The sequence below is a fragment of the Ornithorhynchus anatinus genome, chromosome 5, assembly GCF_004115215.2.
Source record: "Ornithorhynchus anatinus isolate Pmale09 chromosome 5, mOrnAna1.pri.v4, whole genome shotgun sequence".
NCBI classification, from domain to species: Eukaryota; Metazoa; Chordata; class Mammalia; order Monotremata; family Ornithorhynchidae; genus Ornithorhynchus; species Ornithorhynchus anatinus.
Genome location: NC_041732.1, coordinates 96229098 through 96253013, shown reverse-complemented (window position 1 = coordinate 96253013; position 23916 = coordinate 96229098). Strand labels below are relative to the sequence as shown.

The following is a 23916-nucleotide window of genomic DNA, read 5'->3' as shown; positions in this document are numbered from 1 at the left end:
AATCTGGAGTACAGATTGGAGGAGGAGACAGACATTAGAGTAAATTACAGGTGGCTATGTCCTTAAATATTGTGGTGCTGGCTGAACTGACTATTAAATTGCTTGCTACTAATAATAATAATGATATTTGTTAAGCACTTGTTCTTAGCACTAGGGTAGAAACAAAGTAATCAGGTTGTCCCACGTGGAGCTCACAGTCATAATCCCCATTTTAAAGATGAGGTAACTGAGGCACAGAGAAGTAATATGACTTGCCCAAAGTCACACATCGGGCAAGTGGTGGAGCCAGGATTAGAACCCATGACCTCTCACTCCCAAGCCCATGCTCTTTCCACTAAACCATGCTACTTAAGGGGAAAGACTCCTGTGCAAAGGCAATACCGAAGGGAGAATTTAGATAGGGAATTCAGGGAAGACCTCAATTAAAATATTGGTTTACAATGTGCTCCTTCTACCCCATCCACTGATTGGTTCTCCCAGGCAGAATCTGATTGGAGAAAAAGCCTTCCCACACCAATCACCAGGAATGTACCCAGGGCAGTTTGGATGTGATTTGGGGTGGATGGGAGAGATGGGAGAGATGGGGGGGATGTGATTTGTGAATTTGGGGTGGAAGGGAGAGATATTTTCTCCCCTTACAAGCTCGATGGGATCCCAATGCCTTTTGAAGTCCAGTAATAGAATAGACTACAAAAAACGTGGGAGGGCAGACAGAAAATGTTATTTTCTCCTGCAGCTTTTCTCCTGCTTCCTTGTGAATCTCTGCGAAAATCCCGTGCTGGGACCTGGATGAGGACTGACAGGTGGGGGAGGCGGACAGATATGAAACTGTAAACGAGTGGGAGGGAAAGCTGAATAGATTCTTTTCTCCTGCTTCCCCGTAAAAAACCTACAGCTATTTTCCTTGCCAGAACCAGGGCGGGGGGACATGGAGGGAGGCAAGCAAATGAAAAACTGCAAACAAATGGTGGGAAAGCAGAAAATATGATTTTCTCCAGCTTCCCTAGGAATGATTGTGATTAACCCCAGGCAGGGCCTTGATCCACCCTGCTTTTCTCTCTCCCCACCCCATCTTTGCTCACAATGCTGAAACTGAGCTTTAGTACAGTTGCGAAAGAGGATCTCGGTTCATAAAGTCAGATAGACTTTGTAGTAAGTATCCTCTGTCAATTTAGCAGAAAGGATCATCATCATTGGTTTTTATCAGATGCTTACTGTATACTAAGTACTTTGGAGAGATTGATAATAATAAATGTGGTATTTGTTAAGCTCTTACTGTGTGACAGGCATTCTACTAAGCGCTGGGGTGAATACAAGCAAATCAGGTTGGACACAGTCCCTGTCCCGCACAGGGCTCACAGTTTTCGTCCCCATTTTACAGATGAGGTAACTGAGACATAGAGGAAGGGAAGTGACTTGCCCAAGGTCACACAACAGAAACCACAACCTTCTGACTCCAGGCCTGTGCTCTATCCAGTGTCCCATGCTGACTGGTTTATCCTCATACAAGTAATATGAAGCATTGCAAGCAGATGAGGTTCCCAAGTTAGTGGGTGTAGAGTGAGTAGATTAGGGAAGCCAGAACAGTGCCTTACCAGATCCTCTATAACTCCCCCTCCCTGTAACTTATTTTAATACCCAGCTTCCCTGATGTATTCATTCATTCGGGCATATTTATGGAGTGCTTATTGTCACAGCAGTGTGGCTCAGTGGAAAGAGCCTGGGCTTCGGAGTCAGAGGTCATGAGTTCGACTCCCGGATCTGCCACTTGTCAGCTGTGTGACTGTGGGAAAGGCACTTCACTTCTCTGTGTCTCAGTTACCTCATCTGTAAAATGGGGATTAACTGTGAGCCTTACATGGGACAACCTGATTTCCTTGTATCTACCCCAGCGCTTAGAACAGTGCTCTGCACATAGTAAGTGCTTAACAAATACCAACATTATTATTATGTGCAGAGCACTGTACTAAGAGAGTACAATACAATAATAAACAGACACATTCCCTGCCCACAACAAGCTTAAGCTCCTCATGGGCAGAGATCTTGTGTATAAACTCTATTGTGCTCTCTCAAGCACTAAGCACTTAGTCAAGGGTTCTGCACAGAGAAAGCCTTCAATAAATAAGACTGATTGACACCCACAGTTAAGGGATGAGAGGCAGAAAAAGCACCAGCAAGCAAAACTCTGTAGGAGCAGTCAGCAAGGCTCCAGATGTATTTTTTTTGCAACTTAATAATTGTGATATTTGTTAAACACTTACTATGTGCCCCAAGCTGTACGAAGCGCTGGATGTAGATACAATATAATCAGGACCCTTATGGGGCTGACAGTCTAAGTAGGAAGGAGAGCAGATATTGAATCTCCATTTTGTAGATGAGGGAACTGAGACACAGAGAAATTAAGTGACTTGCCCAAGATCACATAGGCAAGTGGCAGAGTTGGGATTAGAATCCATGTCCTCTTACTCCCAGGCCTGTGCTTTTTCCAGTAGGCCACACTGTTTCTGAACTTCTAATCAACTTCAAAAATTCTTCCGTAGCAGTGACACAAGTAAACCCCCCACATGGAGATTATAGCTGTCAGCTTTGAAACTATATTTTAAATGAAATGTGTAAATGGATTTGCAGGAGCAAAAACTTTTTTCAATTTCAGTAGAGGATGTGAGACCTAAAACTGCTACCTCAGAAAAAAATTGGAGCAGAAAAGTTGGATATAACTATAAGGCAGAAAATATATAAGTCAGGGAAGCTTAACCTGTCATTCATATGCTTTGCTATTCATGCCCTCTTTTAACGTGGACAGTACAGAAACACTTAGTGTTTCATTATCTGGGAGGTAGTTCAGTTTGGGGATAAAGTGGCTAGAGAGGGGCTTTAAAACATATGGGCCTGGGTTCTAATCCCAGCTTGGCTACTTGTCTGCTGTGTGACCTTGGGCATGTCACGATTCTGTGCCTCAGTTTACGTCATCTGTAAAATGGGGATTAAATATTTCTCCCTGAAATTTAAACTGTGAGCCCTGTTTCGGACAGGGTCTATATCCTACCTGATTATCCACCCCATTGCTTAGTATAGTGCTTGATACAGTGCTTGGTACATACTAAGTGCTTACCAACTAAAAAAATGCTCCATACTAAAATCATGCCAGACATTAGCAGTGAGCCAACTGTTTGTGGAATTTGGACGTTAGGATGATCATAGCTGGAAAGAGTTGGCAGCCAGACATGAAAAAAAAATATTTAGAAGTTAACATTTAGGCTTGCCTTTTGTTTCATCTAGAAGGAAGATGATTATAAGTGGCTTTGCTAAACCACTTACTTGTGGTGTTTGTGGTAATTAAAATGAGTTATTTTGGCTGAAATTTTATTATATTTTATCACCTATAATTTGATGGCTTACTTGGAGGTGGTTGATATTCTGATGGATTAATGGATCCTCAGTATTGGCATCATCTTTTTTTGGTGGGGGGGTTTGTGAGTTTTCAGAAGAAAGCAAACATTTGTTTGTGACACTTCAGGAAAAAAAATACAAGGAAGTTACAAGATAATTAGAACTGTTAGAATAATTGCATCTTATGGATACATTATGCTTCAGTTGTTTACTGCTAAATGAAATGTAAAAGTGACTATCAGAGTGAGAAGTAGTGTGTGAGATGGATCTAAATACCAGAGAAATAGCTTTCTGCTAGGAAATTGTAGAGTGGTCTAAATTAAGGATGCGGGCTTTTTTCTTTAGCTCATTTTCAAAGCTGAGGCTACTGAGCCGCATCTGTACGTATTGTTAGAAATTCTCTGTGGAAAACAGGTGCCCATTTTTCCGTCTCTCCCAGGACACGATTGCATCCCAATATGTCGCTCTGACTCTGGAGAAGATTTATCAATTATAGATCTCCCCTCTCCGGTGCCTCAAGAGGAACTATTTGGCTCATCTCTTCCTTACTTTTCCCACGACTGAGAGGAGGGGTTTGCGCCCCTTTTGAAAGAACTCATTCTTATAAGTTCACCGAACTGAAGAGATTGTCTCCTTTCAGTCGATCCATGCTTTCACATTGTTGTTGAAAGTACCCACCTCAGACTAAATCACGGCATGAAAAGGCAGGAGATGTGAGCGTGACAACAACTACAGCGGACACAATTCCGCCAGCGCTGACCTCAATCCCGGCCTCTCGCGAATGTTCTGGCATAGACGGGCCTTTCTAGTCAAAATGAAAAATTGCTGTTCATGAGCTCTGTAGGTGTATTTTTCATTTTGTCTTATTTCTTGGAAGGAAAAAATGAGATTAAATATGCCTCTCAATCCTTTGGTGGGTGGTTCTGAAATGGAGTTCTCCTCCCATCTGGTTTGCTTTTAAAGTGGGGCTCTGTTTCAATTGAAACCATCCTGGCAGTGCAAAACCCAGCTTCCAATCCTGCCAAGAGAAATAACCCTTAAACACTTAGAATAATATTTGGGGAGCTAAACTTCGGTGGTCTTCCACCTGAGACTGACTAGCTGACTTTGGTGGTTTGCTTTGCTGGCTGTGAGGTTATTGGTGCCAATTTAGGTCAGGAACCATCCCAGGAGGTCCATGACTCTAATGTCTCCTTACTTCAGTTTCAGGGAGGAAATTGGCCTTGTCTGGATGCTCCCGAGCTCTTCCAGGGAACAGACTAGTTAGTGGCAAGGTTAGGGTGGGGTACCAAGTAGATGTAAGGCACCCAACCGGATGTTCAGAAGGGAAATGCCACTTCCCTTCCATTGCAGATCTTAAGGGCTTGAAAACTGCAGCCTTACTGAGACGACCCTTGGAGTTCCCTGACACTTACATAATTGTGATTGGCGGACGTGAGAGAGGAGGGGGGAATATGCGAGGACCTGAAAACCCCTAAATATCCCTGCTCTTTCGGAGTCATTTAGATAGTGTCTCATTCTGCGTAATTGGTGCACTTATACTCTGCATGACTACTTATTTTGTCCCCCTGGGGGCAGTGATGCAGAACACGAATGAAAAGATAACGTCCAAAATTTGCATAATATAGGGAGGCATGTAATTACTCGGGCACACGCACCCAGGGAGAGCCCACGAGGTGGTCATGTCCTTGCTGCCTATCAGTGCCCATCAATGCCATAAAGCTAACTAGTCTTACTGTGTTTGGAATTTTGATTAATCTATCAGATGGAGGCAAGTTTTGCTGAGGAATTTTGAATTTGTTTGAGATTTGGTAGAAGAAAAGGAAAGATATTTGGTATTCCATCTTATGTACCCTTGTATAGATGAATACATGTATTTGTGCATATTAAATAGAGTGTCCCGTCATTGGCTAAGACGTATGCGAGTTGTGCTGAAAAGATTAACGTGTATTTTCTACCCAGAGAAAAGTTTCTTGGTGCTGAAATAGTTTTATCAGAAGTACCAGTCAATCAATAATGATTTATTGAGTGCCTACCATGTGCAGACCATGGTACTGAATACTGGGGTCACTACTAAGGTGAATAATTGTCATATTTGTTAAACACTTACTAAGTGCCGAGCACTGACCCAACGTCCAGACTAGGTACAAGATAATCGAGTTGGACAAAGTCCCTCTGCAGTATGAGCTCACGATTTAGGGAATAAGAGAAATGATATTTAAACCCTATTTTACGGATGAGGAAACTGAAGCAGAGAAGTTTAGTGTTTTGCCCAAAGTCACAAAGCTGGCAAAGGGCTAAGCCACATTCAAATACCTCCCAGGCCTGTGCTCTTTCCAGTGCAAGTCAAGTTAGAAAGCCTGGTTGCTACCCTCAAGAAGGGCCTTCCTCTGTTTTTTGGTCAGTATGGGGAAGACTTTGCTGGAGTAGAACAACGGTTTGCCTGACTGCTGACAACCAAGCTGGTCTCTCTGCTACAGGGCTCTCCCAGCAGAGTATAGCTCTGTCGTGTTGTTTGGGACTGAACTTTATTATCAGTCAGTCAATCAGTGTGACCAGGGAATGTGTCTTCCAACTCTATTGTATTGTACTCTTCCCAGCGCTTAGTACAGTGCTCTGCAAACAGAAAGCACATAATAACTCAGGTTCATTGGGTGCGGAGTGTTTACTGAGCACTGTACTAAATACTTGGGAGAGTTGATAGACACATTCCCTGCCCATAAGGAGCTTTCAGTCTACAGGGCAAGCAGACATTAATACAAATTAACTATGGATTGACCATAAGGAGTGTGGGTTGACAATCAAGTGCTTAAAGGTACAAGTCCACGTGCATAGAAGATGCAGAAGGGTGAAGGAGTGCAAAAAAAGGTGGCTTAATTGGGGATTGCCTCTGGTAGGAGATGTGTCCTTAAAAATGCTTGAAAGTGGGTAGAGTAGTCATCTGCTGCCTATGGAGGGGGAGGAAGTTCCATGTCAGAGGGATGATGTGGGCAAGGGGTCAGTGGTGATTATTAGAGGATTGAAATGTGTGGACTGGCTTGTAGTAGGAAATCAGCTAGGGTAGGATTTATTATGGGATTCAGTAATTTATTCTGGGTGTCAGGCCCTCATTGCTGGTAAATATCCTGCCATCTGATGTCAAATCACTTAGATTGAGCTCCCCAGGTAGGTTACAGAGCCAGGAATCAATGATATTTATTGAGCACTTACTCTATGCCAAGCACTGTACAAAGGACGTGGAGAGTACAGTCCAACAGAGTTGGTAGACACGTACCCTGCCCACAGCAAGCTAACAGACTAGAGGACTGTTTCTGATTATATTTCATTTACCCTAGCCCTTTTGTACAGCACATAGAATGGCTTCACAATTACTCTAGTTACCACAGTTTTTATTATTAGTGAGTAGAATTCATATGTGAAACTGCTGAATAAATTAGATGTGGTTTCTGGTGTAGGTTCAGATCATGTAGATACTTAGAGGTTGAATACCACATTAGCGTTTTAGATCTTCAGCTTGGTTTGGAAATTGTAGGCAGGGAACATGTCTACCAAATCTGTTAGATTGTACTCTCCCAAGTGCCTAGTTACGGCTCAATAAATATGGTTGATTGCTTGATGGCTACTCTGCTGTCGCCATGCTCTGTCTTGCAAGGTGCTAAGTAGTAGTAATAATGAGGATATTTCATTCATTCATTCAGTAATACTTATTGAGCTCTTACTATGTGCAGGACACTTAACTAAGCACTTGTAATGTACAATTCGGCAACAGGTAGAGACAGTCCTTGCCCAGTAGCAGGCTCATAGTCTAAACCGGGAAGACAGCAAAGCAAAAGGGAACAAATATTTGTTAAGTGCTTACTACGCTCCAAGCACTGAACTAAGCATTGGGGTAGGTCCAGGATAATTAGGTCGGACACAGTCCCTGTCCCACAAGGGGGTCACAGTCTGACTGGGAGGAGAACAGGTATTGAATCCCCATTTTATAGATGAGGAAATTGAGGCACAGAGAAGTTAAGTGAACTTGTCCAACGTCACCCAATGGGCCAATGTTCTTGTCTGTCTGTCTCCCCCGATTAGACTGTAAGCCCGTCAAATGGCAGGGACTATCTCTATCTGTTGCTGACTTGTTAATTCCAAGCGCTTAGTACAGTGCTCTGCACATAGCGCTCAGTAAATACTATTGAATGAATTGAATGAAAGTGGCAGAGGTGGTATTTGGATTCAGGTCTTCTGACTCACAGGCCGTATTCTTTCCACTAGGACATGCTGCTTCTCAGTGGTAGTAGCATTTACTGGATACCCACAAGTGCAGTGTCTTGTACTAGGCATTTGGCAATTTTAAGAAAATGAAACAACATATTTTCTACCCACAGGAGCTTACAGTTTAATGGGGAGAGCCAAGCTATTTGTCTTCTCTTTTTCTTCCTGGGCATTGTTTGGTATTGGACTGCCTAGGGAAAAGAATGAATTCAACCCCAGTTTTAGGTTCTGTGTGGGCAATTAAATTCACCACATGTGGTGTTTCAAGGGCATAGACTGCTACAGAACTTTGGTTTTCATCATTGTTAGCATACACTGACGTACTCTTATGTGCAGAGTGTTTAGGAGCTGATAACAAAACTTTTCTTCATTGCTTTTCGTCAGTACATACCACTTATGTTGAGTCTGCAAACTAAGTCATTATCATTGGTGTGTGTTTTTGTGAATGTGCTTCAGGACACAGTCATCCATATATAGACCCACTGTCTCAAAGACTGTTGACCTTGCTGTAGCCTCTTGAACTGGAAGGGACCTTGGTGAATTTCTCAGGTCCACCAAATTTCAGTCGATTAATATTGATTGAATTGAATTGCAATGGTGATAGCTTCTACAGGGCACTGAGCCAATAACTTGGGAGAGTGCAGTAATGTTGATTTTATGGTCTGTCAGTGGACAGACACTAAAATGGTTTACATATATGAGAAAGAAGGCGAAAGGAATATGTACAAGTTCTTGTGTTGATGTCAGCTGCTTATGGCACACAACACCAGTACATGCCAAGTGGAAAGAATACAGGCCTGGGAGTCAGAGGACCTGGGTTCTAATCCCAGCTCTGCCAACTGCTCTTTGTGTGACCTCGGACAAATCACTTAACTTCTCTGTGCCTCAGTTACCTCATTTATAAAATAGAGATTAAATCCTCTTCCCTCCAACTTAGACTGTGCACCCCATCTAGCACAGGGATTGTGTCGAACCTGATAAATTTGTATCCACCCCAACGCTTAGAATAGTGCTTGACATATAGTAAGCAGTTAAAATATCATTTGAAGAAAAAAAATTTTTCATTGATTTTTGTCCTAGAGCTCTGGCATAGTCTTCTGACTGCCTTCCTCCAGGTCTCTGCTGGTAGCCTGATGACTTTGCTTTTCTAGATGTTGAGGGTTCTGGGGACATAGCACAGTAAACCCAGCACAGAGGTGTTGGGATTGCTTTCTAATTCTTTTATGTCATGCTGCAGGGTCTTAGCTGCTGTGCTATGTGCTGGCCAGAATCTTGTCTTCAGTGGAAAGCACGGTAGTTTCCACTGTCAGCTCCCTTCCCATTTTTTCTTAAAGGTAATGATTGTAGTGGCGTCTTTGTAACATTTTGTAACATAGTGAAGACAAGGTCTTGCAGATACCCAAGGATTAGATCCTCCCTTTAATTATCGATTGCTCGAGGGTGATTTTCAGATCCAAGTGCTCTTCCTTTTTTTGGAGCTGAAGCAATGCCTGCATATTGATGATGGGAGACGCATGAGGAGCTCACTGTAAACTTTGGGCTAAATGTGTACGATTCCCTCTCTATCTGGGTTGAGCAGGGAACATGTCTTGTCCCCTCCTACCTCTCCTCTCTTCTCTCTTTCTACTGCCCACCCCGCATGCTCCACTCCTCTGCCGCCCACCTCCTCTCCATCCCCCGTTCTCGCCTATCCCACCGTCGATCCCTGGGCCACATCCTCCCACGGTCCTGGAATGCCCTCCCTCCTCACCTCTGCCAAACTAATTCTCTTCCTCTCTTCAAAACCCTACTTAGAGCTCACCTCCTCCAAGAGGCCTTCCCAGACTGAGCTTCCCCTTTTCCCTCTGCTCCCTCTGCTCCTCCTCTACCCACCCCCTTCACCTCCCCTCAGCTAAGGCCTCTTTTCTACCCTGCTCCTCTCCCTCTGCTTTCCTCTGCTCCTGTCCCTCTCCCTTCCCATCCCCTCAGCACTGTACTTGTCCGCTCAACTGTATACATTTTCATTACCCTATTTGTTTTGTTAATGAGATGTACATCATCTTGATTCTATTTATTTGCTATTGTTTTAATGAGATGTTCATCCCCTTGATTCTATTTATTGCTATTGTTTTTGTCTGTCTCCCCTGAATAGACTGTAAGCCCATCAAAGGTCAGGGACTGTCTCTATCTGTTACCAATTTGTACATTCCAAGCGCTTAGTACCGTGCTCTGCACATAGTAAGCGCTCAATAAATACTATTGATTGAATGAATGTCTAACAACTCTTTTGTATCATTCTCTCCCAGTACTCTGCACACTGTAAGTGCTCAGTAAATATGATTGATTGATTGATTGATTGATTGATTGATTGATTACCTCTCTGCCTGGGATGAAGCTGATTCTAGCAAGGAACATGTCGATCAACTCTGTTATATTGTTCTCTCCTAAGCACGTAGTACAGTGCTCTGTACATAGTAAGCGCTCACTAAATGTGATTGATTAATTTATTGATTCCCTCTCTGTCTGGTATGAGGCTGGTTCCAGGCAGGAAACGTGTCGATCGATTCTGTTACATTGGTCTTTCAAGCGCTTAGTACAGTGTTCTGCACATAGTAAGCTCTCAATAAATGCAATCAATTGGTTCCATCTGAACTCTCGAGTGGTACCTTAGGCTAGTACGAAGCATAAGGCTGATTAAGTAATGAGTTTCTTGGTGACCAGCATTGTCTGAATATCTTCAATTTGGGCATTCCTCAAGGTCCTTCAGGTTTCTTAGATGGTTCTGATCATCCGACACATGTTTACTGTAGGCTTCCTTTTTGTTGTGATCATAGCAAATCTGTAAGGTCAGTCAGTGGTATTTATTAAGTGCTTACTGGGTGAAGAGCACTGTACTAAGTGCTTGGGAAAGTACAACATAACAGTTGGTAGACAGATTCCATGCCCACAGCGCACTTACAGTCTAGAGGACAAGCCTGTCAATGTACACTTGTTTGCTGCAAGAAGATAATGCATATTAGTCAGAAGACTGTGGATTTAGGTGGACCTTTCCTGGGTGTCATTATTCTAGTTGATCACTTGCCCCATTGGAGGGAGAAACTCAAACCCATGGGCTTGGCATTGTCAGAGTTAGGGTTTAATGGCTTAATTGCTTGAGTGCATTTAACCCGCTGTCTCTGACAAGAGAATTTTCTTTTTTTTGTTCATTCATTAAGCAGTATTTATCGTTTATTCATTGCTATAGGGAACAATAAGGAGTACTGAAAGATGGAACAGAAGAGAGATAAAAAGCAAGATAAGGATGTATAGCCTGAAATTATTAATTACATCTGTTTCAATTCCCACCAGCTATGTCACCTGAAAGAGTTCTTATTTGCCAGATATTTTCACAATGAGGGCTTATGGTGGTGTATTAGCCTCCATTACCTTGAAGGCAGAAGTCCCATTCTGTAGGTGAATAACCTGGGCTGGGCCTCTGGCAATGAGTGGGGAAAAAAAATGTTACAGTTGTGATATTTTCTCACAAATTTCTCTTTCCACCTTGGTGGAAAACTGTTATTTAGAAGTACGAGCTATGTGGAATCTAACTATTTCATTTCACATTTGGGAAATTATTTCCTGTAAGAGTCTTTTTTCATTTGATTATATGGTTACTTTTCATTTCCAGTTTTTTAAAGTGCTATGTTAAATATTTACTGTACTGTGGTAGATTCAAGCCGATAATAATAATGATGGTATTTGTTAAGTGCTTACTATGTGTGAAGAACAGTTCTAAGTGCTAGGGTAGATAAAAGGTAATCAGACTGGACACAGTCCATGTCCCACATGGTGCTCACAGTCTTAGTCCCCATTTTACAGATGAGGTAACTGAGACACAGAGAAGTGAAGTGACTTGCCCAGAGTCACACAGCAGACAAGTAGTGGAGTCTGGATTTGAACTCAGGTCCTCTGATTCCCGGGCCTGTGCTCTTTCCACTGGGCCACACGTCTTTCCATCCCATTTGCTCCCCACCCTATTTTTCATGAAGAAAGTTCCACCAGATATCCTTGTAATTATCCAAGTGAATCAGTTAGAATTCATTGGGGCAGAAGAGACAGAGTGCTTGGGTGTTTAGAACTTCCAGAGTGAAACAATTGAGTTGAGATATTTTTGAGACATGACCACATCAAAGTTAACTAATTGACCAAGACAAGAGTGAAATAGGATTCTGACTGTTACAACACTAAATATTTCAATGGTGATTTACAGGAGTCTTCTGTTAATGTGAGCAATTTTGTGGCAGTTTTTTTTTCGTTTCTTAAATGCTCATTGTTAAGTGTTTTTTCTACGTGCCAAACACTGTATTAAGCCTTGGGGTAGATCCAAGCTAAGCACGTTGGACACAGTCCCTTTTCCACATAGGGTTTACAGTCTAACTTGGAAGGATTAGGATTGAATCCCTATTTAACAGATGAGGAAACTGAGGCAAAGAGGAGTTAAGTGACTTGCCCAAGGTCACACAGAGGTCAGGGAGCCAAGCCGGAATCAGAACCCACGTCCTCTGACTCCCAAGCTTTTCCTCTATCCATTAGGCCACTCTGCTTCTCTGTTCGAATGCATTTGCTGATTGCAAGGAACACTATGTAAACAATGGGCAGCAAACATTTAGAGCAGGTAGAGAGAGAAAGTTGTAGAGCTTCCCCCTCACCCCTCCACCCCCATCGTTGTCACAGTCTATTACATTTCTTTTCCATTGAGCAGAACTAGATAATGAAGAAATTAAACTTTTCATCAATATGGCATCAGTAATTCTACCAGTGAATTAACTTGGAAATGTATTTTGACTTTAATGTTATTTTACTGTCATTATCAGAATGTATGTAATTAGGTCTGGAAGGTTGAGCCATATTATGGAAGATTTGTAAATATATGTGGTTGGATACGTGTGTCTTCTCATGGATACTAAATCTGTAGCATTTACATCCCCCCTTCTGGGGTTCAGAAAGGGTGGTACCCAAGGAGAAATTGTATGTTAGCCTAGGTGTGACTGAAAAGAATAGTGAGTGACAGTCCCTTCCAATCAAACAATGAATGATATTCATTCAATCAGTCATTGGTATTTATTGAGTGCTTTTATGTGCAGAGCACTGTACTGAGTGCTTGGGAGAGTACCATACAAGAAAGCAGATCTGTTCCCTGCCCACAACAAGCTTACATTCTAGAGAGGGAGACAGACTGATCTAAAGCTAGTAGATATTTTACTTGAGTGCTTACTATGCTCCAAGCACAGTACTAAATTCTTGGAATAATAGCTGATAGGTACGATCCCAACCCTCAAGGAACTTTCAGTAGAGAGGGGGAGACCGACATTAAAATAAATTGCTGAATAAGAGAATATGGACCTAAGTGCTGTGGTCTTGGAGTGGAGGGAGTACCTAAGTGCTAGATATGAAGGATGAGGCTAAATGCATGGGTGGGGAGATGAGTGATTAGTACAGTTACTGGCACATAGTAAGAGCTTAACAAATGTAATCATTATTATTATTAGTCAGGGAAGACTTCCTGGAGGAGATAAATTTTAGTAGATATTGCTATTGTTCTTGTCTGTCCGTCTCCCCCGTTTAGACTGTAAGCCCATCAGAGGGCAGGGACTGTCTCTGTTACCGATTTGTACTTTCCAAGCGTTTAGTACAGTGCTCTGCACATAGTAAGCGCTCAATAAATACTATTGAATGAATGAATGAATGAAGATGGGGAGAGTGTTAGATTGTTGGATCTAAAGGGAGAGGGAGGATATGAACAAGGGATCAACATGGGGCATGCAAAAATGATCTCTCTGCATGACTTAGTGGAAAGAGCAAGGGGTTGGGAGTAGAGGATGTGAGTTCTAATGTCTCCTCCATTCAGTCATATTTATTAAGCTTTTACTGTGTTCAGAGCTCTGCCACTTGCCTGCTGTGTGGCCTTGGAAAAACCACTTAACTTCTCTGTGCCTCATCTGTAAAATGGAGATTAAGACTGTGAGCCCCACTTGAAACAAGCTGATTACCTTGTATCTACCCCAGTGTTTTAGAACAGTGCTTGGCACATAGTAATTTCTTAACAAATACCAAAATCATTATTATAATTATTATTGTTACCTCTGTCCTGACTGGAGTATTTAGTACCCACTATGGTGACATTTTCATTTCTGCTTTCTGGAAACATAATTTCTTTGGAACTTCTGTTCTAAACAAGTTGTCCCAATTCTAAATGATACCCCCCCCCCAAGACTGGTCTGGCATTTGCTGCTGTCTTCTAGCTGCCCACTGCCAAGCCACAAGACCTGGAATTTTATTCAGTGCATCTTTTGCCTTCCTTGATTTTGATCCCCTTATGGCAGGACATCCTGACATATGTCTGATGGCCTGCTGCAGCGTGGCTCAGTGGAAGGAGTATGGGCTTGGGATTCAGAGGTCATGGGTTCTAATCTTGGCTCTGCCACTTGTCAGCTATGTGACTTGGGCTAGTCAGTTAACTTCTCTGTGCCTTAGTTACTTCATCTCTAAAATGGGGATTAAGACTGTGAGCCCCATGTAGGACAACCTGATTATCTTGTTCCCCCCAGTGCTTAGAACAGTGCTTGGCACGTAGTAAGTGCTTAACAAATGCCATCATTATTATTATTGTTATCATTATTCTCCACATACATCCTCCCTTGTGAAGTTGGGATTCAATGAACATCCTTTTGATGCTCGTCACCAGTACACATTCCAAAACTTTATTTGCCATCCCTTTAGTTTGATCTGAAATGTGATGCCTCATTGATGCGACGCGGTCGGTACCCTAAAGGACGAGCTGACATTCTCGTTCAGTTTTCTCCCATTTGGTCTATCCTCGCATTTTGGATGGTGTTATCAGAATTAAATGCGAGCCACCAACTCTTTGTTGCTGTTGAATTTCCTTGGTTGGAGGGCTTAGATGGTGCAGGCTGGGATATGTTGGTCTCCAGGTAAATTGGAAGCCTAGAGCACTTGACTAATTTTGAAAAAGGTTCACCTTGATTATGTGTTTTTAGAACATGGTTGCTACAATGTAGGACCTCCTTAATCAATCATATTTATCGAGCGGCTGCTATGTGCAGAGCACTGTACTAAGTGCTTGGGGGAGTACAGACTGTAAGCACGTTGTGGGCTGGGAATGCATCTATTGTATTGTACAGTCTGTTCATTCGTTCAGTTGTATTTATTGAGTGCTTACTGTGTGCAGAGCACTGGACTAAGTGCTTGGAAAGTGCAATTCAGCAACAGATGGAGACAATCTGGACCCAACAACGGGCTCACAGTTTAGAAGTCTGTTCTCCCTCCTACTTAGACTGTGAGTTTCATATAGGATGGAGTCTGTACCTGACATGATTATCTTATATCTATCTACCCTAGGGCTTAGTACAGCACTTGGTATATGCTAAGTGCTTAATCGATACTACAGTTATTACTTTAATTCTTAAGCATTAAGGAGAGTGCTCTGCATACAGTGAGCACTCAGTATATACCACTGATGGATTATTCGATTGATTGGGCCTAGATGAAGGATGGGTGTATGAATGGAGCATATGTATATGGGTATGGTTGGACAGAGCACAGGACTGAAAGTCAGAAGACTTGCTCTTACTTGCTCCTTCATTTACCCTCCCTCCCATTCCCAAAGCACATAGTATACTCTCCCAAGCGCTTAGTATAGTGCTTTGCACATGGTAATCGCTCCATAAATACAAATGAACAAATGTATATATCTGTATATATGTGTATATATATGTAATTTCTTTCTTTTTTTATATTAATACCTGTCTCCCCATCTAGACTCTGAGCCTGTTTTGGGCAGGAATGTGTCTCTTTCTTGTTAAATTGTACTCTTCCAAGTGCTTAGTACAGTGCTTTGCACACAGAAATCGCTCACTAAATACGAATGAATGAATGAATATATATATCTATCTATATAATTTGTTTATTTGTCTATTTATATTAATGCCTGTCTCCCACTCTAGACTGTGAGCCCATTTTGGGTGGGAAAGTGTCTCTTTGTTGTTATATTGTACCCTCCCAAGTGCTTAGTACAGTGCTTTGCACACAGTAAGTGCTCAGTAATTGCAATTGAATGAATAATGAATGAATGAGACCAGTGTTCAAGTTCCAGGTCTACCACCGGGTGATCTTGGGCACGTCACTTGTAAAATGCAGGAATGTTTCATATACAATTAGGACTGTTCAGCCTAGTAAAAAATGATACTCACATTCCAAATCCCCTTCTTTAAGCTCTTCCCATTGAGTCTGAGGATATTGCTGTGTATCTTTGCTGAATAATCTGAATAATCTCGTAGCAGCATTACCCAGCGAAGAGCCACAGTTCTAAGAGTCAGAGGACCTGGGTTCTAATTCTGACTCTCCCACTAGTCTACTGTGTGACTTTGGGCAAGTCTCTTCAATAATAATAATCATAATAATAGTGCTATTTATTAAGCCCTTACTATGCGTCAAGCACTGTTCTAAGCTCTTCACTGCTCCATGCCTCAGTTTTCTTATCTGTAAAGTGGTCATTAAATCCTACACCATCCTACTTACACTCTTAGACCCATGTCAGACAGGGCTGTGTCCAATCTGGTGATCTTGAGTCTACCTCAGCGCTTAGAACAGTGCTTAGTAAAGTGCTCTGCCCACAGTCATTGCTCAATTAATAAGATTGATTGATTGATTGTGGAGCTCCTAGGAGGATTGGAGAAAGCAGGCATTTTGAATTGTTGGTTGATGTGATTCACAGAAACCCATAAAAATAGAATTACAGTATTAAGCATTGTTAGGAGGGCATAAGAGAGTCAATTAATCAACAGTATTCATTGATTTGTTTCTTTTTTATGGTATTTGTTAAGTGCTTAATATGTACAGGCTAAGTACGGGGGTAGATACGAGCTAATCAGATAGGACACAGTCCATGTCCCATTTGGGATGCAAAGTCTTAATTCCCATTTTACAGATGAAGTAACTGAGGTACAGGGAAGTCATATAGTAGACAAGTGGCAGAGCTGCATGTAGAACTCAGGTCCTCTGATTCCTGAGTCCATGTTCTTTCCACTAGGCCACACTGCTTCCCTATTAATTGAACATTTGCTATGTGCAGAACACTAAAGTAAGCATTTGAGAGAGTACAGTGCAATGGAGTTGGCTGATCTAATTCCTGCCCTCAATGAGTTTACAGTCTAACGTGGTAGACCGACATTAAAGTACAGATAGAGAAGATGACAGAGTATAAAAACATAAGTGCTGTGGGGCTTGGATGAGTGCTTTAAGGGATACAGAGACAAGTGCATAGGCAACACAGAGGGAAGGTGAATAGGATGGGGAAATTAGAGTTCAATCAGGGAAGAATTCTTGGAGAAAGTATGAAGTATGGGAAGTGGATAGAGCACGGGCCTGGGAGTCGGCAGGACCTTGGTTCTAATCCCGACTCTGCCACTTGTCCGCTTTTCATCTCGGGCAAGTTACTTCACTTCTCTGTGCTTCAGTTACCTCAGCTATAAAAAATGGAGATTAAGACTGTGAGCCCCATCGGGGACATGGGCTGTGTCCACCCTGATTAGTCCGTATCTTCTCCAGTGCTTAAAACAGTGCTTGACACTGTAAGTGCTTAACAAATGCCATCATTAAATGTGGGGTTTGAAGGTGGTGAGTGTGGGTGGTCTGTCAAATATGAAGGGAGAGGGAGTTCCAGGCCAGAGGGAGTACATGAGCAAGGGGTAGATGGTGAGAGAGAGGGGACTGGAGTACAATAAGGAGGTTGGTGTAGAGGAGCAATGTGTGTGGCCTAAATTGTAGTGGGACATAAGCGAAACTAAGTAGGAGGGAGAGAGCTGATTGAGTACCTTAAAGCCGATATGAGGAGTTTCTGTTTGATGTGAATGTGGATGAGCAATCATTGAAGGTTTTTTGAGAAGTGGACTGAGTGGTTTTTCAGACTGAGTGGACTGAATAGAGATATGAACTGAATAGTTTTTCAGAAAAGCCAACTGTGCAGCAGAGTGAAATGTGGACTAAGACTGGGGAGACAGGAAACAGGGAGACTAGCCAGGAGGCTGCTGCAGGAGTCGAGGCAGGATATGATGAGTGCTTGGATCAGTGTGGTAGCAGTGAATTACCTGAAATAATATTTCAGGAAAATTTTAATATTTACCATTGAATTCTTTTGATAACTTTTTATGGTATTTAAGTGATTACTATATTCCAGGCCCTGTACTAAGACTGGGATAGGTTCAAGCTAATCCGGCTGGACATAGTCCATGTCCCACATGGGGCTCACAGTTTCATCACCATTTTACAGATGAGGTAAGTGAGGACCCAGAAGCGAAGGGACTTGCCCAAGATCACACAGCAGACAAGTGGTGGAGCTGGGATTAGAACCCAGGTCCTTCTGAATCCCGGGCCCATGCTCTATCCATTATGCCACACAACTTCTGGGCATTATCAGGGCATAATTAGTTTGAGGGCATATTACCCTCAAAAATGTAGCTGTTGATTCTTAATTGCCCAGATTTGATAAACTTTATTGAAAGCAAAGACCACATGTTTCACCAAAACACAGGGTAGAACTCTTATCGAAGTTAATAAAGTCTGGATCGATCCTTTGAAGGTTCATATTTTCAAAGTCTGAGTGACAGATGGTTCAATGTTTTTATTGCCATAATATAAGTAGGTTAGTTGTCAAAGATATTTTAGAAAAAATTTCTGTACCTAGGTGCTGTTCAACTTCTACCTACACAGAGAGAGAGAACGATAATGAATTCTTTTAAATTCTAGAATGGGGAATTCATCGCTTAAGTAAATGGAAGTCCTTGCCATTTTGGCATTGGTAAATTATTAGGTTTGTACATTCTTCTGGGATATATTGTGTATGGAAAATATGTGAATTTGTGAGGAAATAACCTTCATAAGTCATTTGAAACTTCCATTTATACAGATTGTGAACATTTTTTACTATCATATTTCACTCCCCCAAATATGCATATCTGTGTGCGCATGCATAAATATACCTGTTTATGAAATGCAGAAACTGACTCTCCACTATGTACAGAACTGCAATGGGATCCAACCATTTATAAAGAGCCTGCTTTGTGAGGCAAAAAAAAATTACTCTGTTATTAGGAAAGATTTAAAATCCCCTAATTAGAAAAACTAAAAATGACATATCCAAGCCTCTGATCTGTGATTTGCATTTGTAAATCTTTTGGAAATCTGACTGCTTTTCGTGAGGATGGTAAAATAAAATATTCCATTGACCTTTGGAAAAAATGGCATATTTCATATCTTAGTATAAGTATGATATTATGATAGTATGATATTGTGTTGTCAGATTGTAGTGTAGGCAGTACACAGAGACATTTGTGAGTAGTTAAGAGTTCTGGCAGATCAATCATCAGTCAGTCAACAACCAGCAACTCCCTCCCCCTTCATATATGACAGACCACTACCCTCTCCACCTTAAGAACCTTTCTGAATACATATCTCCTCCAAGAAGCCTTCCCTAAGTCCTCATTTCCCCTCCTTTTTTTTTTTAAAGTGGTATTTAAGTACTTACCATCTGTCAGGCACTGTGCTAAGTGCTGTGGTAGGTACAGGCAATTCAGGTTGGACACAGTCCATGTCCCTCATAGGGCTCACAGTTCTAATCCGTGTTTTTCAGATACTTGTCCTCCCCTCTTTGTTGCCTATGCACTTGAATCTCTACCCTTTACAGCATTTGATATTTCTCCCAGCCTCATCTACACAGCACTTATGTACATATCTATAATTCATATTAATGTCTTTCTCCCCCTCTAGACTGGAAGTTCCTTGTGAGCAAGGAATGTGTCTATTAACTCTGTAATATTGTACTCTCCCAAGTACTTACTCCAATGCTATGCACATAGTATACATTCAGTAAAAAAACATTGATTGATATTTATTAAGCACTTACTCTGTACAGAGCACTATTCTAAGCATTTGGAAAAATATAACGAAGTAAGCACTGGGGTAGATATAAGCTAATTGGGTTGGACAAAGTTCCTGTCCCACACTGGGCTCACAGTCTTAATCCCCATTTTACAAGTGATGTAACTGAGGCAAAGGCAAGTGAAGTGACTTGCCCAAGTTCACACAGAAGACAAGCGCAGAGCCAGGATTCAAACCTACATCCTTCCGATTCCCAGGCCCGTGCTCTATTCACTAGACCACGCGGCTTCCTTAAGAACTCGGGAAATACAAAAGTGCAAATGACACATTACATGCCTAGAAAGAGCTTCCACTCTGATAGCGGGCACAGACTTGCAAGGCTTCAACTGCATCCTTGCCAAAAAATGGAGGACCAGTTGCTGAGAATAGATCTGGGGGAGAAGCAGTCTAGCCTAGTGGAAAGAGTGGAGGTTTGAGATTCAGAAGACTTGGGTTCTAATCCCAACTTTGCGACTTGGCAAATCACTTAAATTCTCTGTGCCTCAGTTTACTCAATTAACTCAGTGCACCCACTTTGATTGAATTAAATGTACCCTAGTATTCAGTTAATAGGAAGCCCTTAACAAATACTGCACATTATTATTACTATTATTATGGGAAACAGCATGGCTTAGTGGAAGGAGCACAGGCTTGGCAGTCAGAGGTCGCGGGTTCTAATACCGGCTCCACCACTTAGCTGTGTAACTTTGGGCAAATCACTTAACTTCTCTGTGCTCCAGTTACCTTATCTGTAAAATGGGGATTAAGAATGTGAGCCCTACGTGGGACAACCTCATTACCTTGCATCTACCCTAGTATTTAGAACAGTACTTGGCACATATTAAGCACTTAACAAATACAATTTTTATTATTATTACTGCTATCCAGGAAAAGGTGTGTCTTCTGAGCAAAATCTTCTTAAAGAATGAAGGGGAGAGAAGGCAAAGAGAAAATGATACCAACATTAAGCATGATAACTATATGAGGTAGCATTTTCAGATTTACAATGTGTCCAGGATTGAGGGGCCGGGCGGGGGGTGGAGATTCACTACTGACCCTTTCGGCTAACCAGGCCTTCATTTCACCATCAGTAGAGTTTTCTCTGAGTGCAAAGGACAAGTAAGTATGTACAAACAGAATAATCAAAATAGGTAATGGAATTTACAATTGAGTAAATGTTTATATGAAAGTGATGAGTCTAAGTATAAGAAACCTAGTGGAAAGGGCACATGACTGGGAATCATAGGACTTGGATTCTCATTCTGCATCTGCCACTTATCTGCTCTGTGACGATGGGCAAGTCACTTCATTTTTCTCTGCTTCAGTTACATTGTCTGTAAAATGGGGATTAAGACTGCAATCCCCTGGTGGGACAGAGACTGTGTTCAACCTGATTATCTGGTATCCATGTGCCTGAAATTTAATAAAAGCTTGACAAATACCATTTTTTTAAGTAGGAAAAAATCCACTAGAGATGGCTGATGAAGACTTTTTGACTTGTGATGCTCAGAATTAATTAGAGAAGGTTTGCTGGAGGATGTAGGATTCCCCAGAGGGCTTTGCATATGGGGAGGATAGAAGTATGATGGATGTGGAAAAGAAAGGAATTGCAAAAATGGGGAACAACATGAGTGGTGAGACAGAGGCGGGAGAATGAGGTACAATTAGAGGATTAACTTGGAAAGAACAAAGAGAAAATTTTGGACAGTAGTGAGTGAAGAGTGCAGATGTGTACGGTGGGGAGTGTTGGTGAAGACTCTTGATGCTAATTGTGAGGGAGTAGTTAGTGGAGGGTTTTGAGGAGCAGCAAATTGTGTGCCTAGCAGTACTTAAGGATAATTGATCCCAGCAGCAAAATTTAGTATAAATTGGAGAGGAGAGAAGCTATATCCAAGAAGACCAGTGAGGAGGTGGATATGACAATCTAATTGCAATATGATCAGAGCCTGTACGAGAGTTGGTAGCAGCTTCGGTGGAGAAGAAGGAATTGATACAGAGATTTGTAGAAGAAGAAGTGGCAAGACTTTGTAGTGGATCGAAGGTGAGTGATGAAGGAGAGCAAGGAGTCAAGAATATGGCTAACGTGCTCCTGGGACAGGGAGTATGGTGATGCTATTGACTGAGATAGGAAAGTTATGAGGAGTTGAATTAGGAGGGAAAATGAATGACTTGGGTTTAGAAATGTGGAGTTTGTGGTGTCAGTGAGACAGCCAAGTGGAGATGTCATGGAGGCAAGAGGACATGGCAAGATAGATGAAAGTTCATCATTAGAGGTAGATTTGGGAGGTATAGAGGTAGTGGTGGAAGCCATCCAAATGGATGAGCTTCCAATCAATCAATCAATCAATCAATCAATCATTTTTAAGTGCTTACTGTGTGCAGAGCACTGATTAAGCACTTGGGAGAGTACAGCATAGCAGAGTTGATAGACACTTTCCTTACCCACATTGAGCTTACAGTCTAGAGGGGGCGAAAGACATTAAAGAAATAAATCACAGATATGTACCAGGTATAGAGAGATGAGGCACCTAGAGCAGAGGGATTTGGGGGGACAGAAAAACAAAATGAGGAGTGATCATAGTGTTAATGACAGTGTGTGGAAAATGGAGGACTGACAGTGTTTCAAGGAGGGGGAAGAGTAGCTCATTAGGTCAAAGGCAACCAAAGGCCCAGATTGGAGCCCTTCAGGTTTTGACCATAAGGAAGTACATTGTCAGTGGAGTGAAGTGATCGAAAGCCTTGTTGTAGTGCTCAAGAAGAGATGGTGGAGAGGAAGTGAAGACAGAGAGTGTGAACAACCTTTTCCAGGAGCAGGGAGAAAGCTGGAGGGAGCTGTGGGATCGGAAGGCAATTTATTAAGCACCAGGGTTACTTAGGCATTTCAGAAGGTAGAGGGAAGGATCTGACAGAGAGTCAGAGATTGAAGATAGCAGCAAGGGATAGAAGAGTGGGGTCAGTTTTATTCATTGAGAGCTTACTGTGTGCTGACTACTTTGCTAAACACTTGGGATTAAAGTAGAGTTGGTAGATGGAATTCCTACCCACAGTCGTACTTAGTGAACACTTACTTTGTGCAGAGCACTGTACTAACTACTTGGGAAAGTACAACAATAAGCAGACTCATTACCTGCCCACAATGAGTTTACCATCTAGAGGACAAAGACTGGAGAGCAGATAGAGGAATTGAATTTAGAAAGGAGGTGGAGACCTCCTTGGGAGTCAGAGATCGTGGGTTCTAATCCCGGCTCCGCTACTTGTCAGCTGTGTGACCTTGGGTAAGTCACTTAACTTCTCTGGGTCTCAGTTATCTCATCTGTAAAATGGGGATGAAGACTGTGAGCCCCACGTGGGACAACCTAATTTCCTTGTATCTACCCCAATGCTTAGAGTAGTGCTTGGCACATAGTAAGCACTTAACAAATACCAACATCATTATTATTATTAAATGTAATGAGTTGTGTAATCCTATATTAGAAATAATATATTTTAGTAATTTTCATCATCAGCGATTTGAGAAATCTCAGCCGCAGTCTGGAGATAAGCCCAGTGCAGCTTCACTGTTGAGTTCTCCTTCCTCCCTCCACAGATCCCATGAGACTAATAGAATTACAGAATGGAATGATCATGAAACCATCCCAGGCTAGAGGCCATCTTGCAGCCTTTCCCAGAATGACTGCATATTCCACAAGGCCATCCTCAACCTATTCAGGGGCTAGGGGCGGAGAGTGTAGGGGGAAAGGCCCTCTTCTAGGATCCCAGAGGGAAGAATCTGGGTGGCCAGCAGTCAACCCATAGTATTTGTTGAATTCCTACCTTGTATAGAGTATTGTACCGAATGCTTGAGAGGTTACTCTAGAATTAGCAGGCATGTTTTTTGGCCCCAAGGAGTTCACAGTATAACCAGGGGGATCAGACACTAAAATAAGTTACAGATAAGAAGAGTAGAGTATTGTATTGTATTCTCCTGAGTGCTTAGTATGGTGATCTGAATGCAGTAAGTGCTCAGTAAATACGATTGATTGATTGATTGAAAAAGATTTGTGTGTGGGTACTGGGGTTTATGAGTACTTAAATGCTCAGGGGTGGTGAGATGGCCTATGCCTCAGTATCTCTCGCTGCTGATGGCTCACGGTTCACTGACCATGGAAATTTCCCATTGCGTCCATGGCCAACAGTGGTCACATGGTCATTGATGGTGTGAAGTAGATGATGGAATCCACGAGAAGCTCTCACGTCTTACCAGTGTCCCTGTATTTGACAATGGGGCAGATGTGTGCCAAATTCACATCTGGATGTGTGCCAAATCCAATGGCT

At 42.1% G+C, this 23916-nt stretch overlaps 1 protein-coding gene across 9 annotated transcripts in view; it reads left to right on the top strand.

Annotated features, from left to right (window-relative positions):
• Positions 1–23916, top strand: part of PTPRM (protein tyrosine phosphatase receptor type M) — an 838914-nt gene that overhangs the window by 401156 nt on the left and 413842 nt on the right. The gene's annotated exons all lie outside the window — the stretch shown is intronic.